Source organism: Corvus brachyrhynchos, unplaced genomic scaffold (assembly GCF_000691975.1).
Source record: "Corvus brachyrhynchos isolate BGI_N302 unplaced genomic scaffold, ASM69197v1 scaffold523, whole genome shotgun sequence".
NCBI lineage: Eukaryota > Metazoa > Chordata > Aves > Passeriformes > Corvidae > Corvus > Corvus brachyrhynchos.
The window spans coordinates 3,078,080-3,078,890 of record NW_008237265.1 but is presented as its reverse complement, the minus strand read 5'-3'; the positions used below and the strand labels follow the sequence as shown (position 1 = coordinate 3,078,890).

Genomic DNA, 811 nt, shown 5'->3' with positions numbered 1-811 from the left:
ATATCCTGAGCCTGTGAAGGGGAATCAGAGTATAAAAAAAAACCCAGACTAACACAGCCCCTATGTGCCGAAAGCAGAATAGAAATCCACATTTCCCATGTGACCAATAGTACTTTACACCCTCTGCTACAAAGTTTTGGAAAGGCTTTGTCACTTTCTTCACATTTTTACTTCATCAGCATCATCTCCCTCTCTCTCTGACACAGCATGACTGGAGTCAAATCTTCTCTGTTAACAGACTGCACAAAACATGGTTAGCAGCAAACAAACAGCGCCCCTGCACCTTCCGACCTCCTTTCACTAAGTCCATTTATTTCGTATTTTAATTACCGTGAACATAAGCATTAAATATGTATACGCATCTGAACCTGGAGGCAACAGCCTGCCAGCTCCCCCGTGCCTAAGCGAGAGCACCGTACTGCGGGGGCTTGAAACGCCAGCATAGCCAGGAGCCCCTCCACCCCGCAAGCATTTCTCTACGTAAACTTCGTGAGATTTAAGAACTGTTTCTGAATCAGAGACGTGGCGACAGAAGGTGAGGAAACTGGGGGCGAGCAACACGAGGTGCCCAACTGCCCAGCGCTCAGCACCAGAGCAGGAAGCCCTCCCCTTGCAGGGCGCCGGGGCGAGAACCGCACTCCGAGGGCTCCGGGATGAAGGGACAGATCTCCCCTTGCTCTTGCACCCCGAGAGCACTGGAATGGAAGGACAGGTATCCCCCTGCCCCGCCGGCAACTCCCCCAGCCCGGAGCCCATTCACACCCCCCGCCCAGCGGCCACCCGTCCGCGGCCGAGCCCGCCGCGCCCCACC

General features: G+C 54.5%; 1 long non-coding RNA gene across 1 annotated transcript in view; it reads left to right on the top strand.

The window, feature by feature from the left end:
• Positions 1-545: 545 nt before the first annotated feature.
• Positions 546-811, top strand: part of LOC108445786 — an 11,189-nt gene continuing 10,923 nt past the window's right edge. The window contains exon 1 of the long non-coding RNA XR_001860763.1: positions 546-712. This is a non-coding gene — a long non-coding RNA (uncharacterized LOC108445786). The remainder of the gene's footprint in view (positions 713-811) is intronic.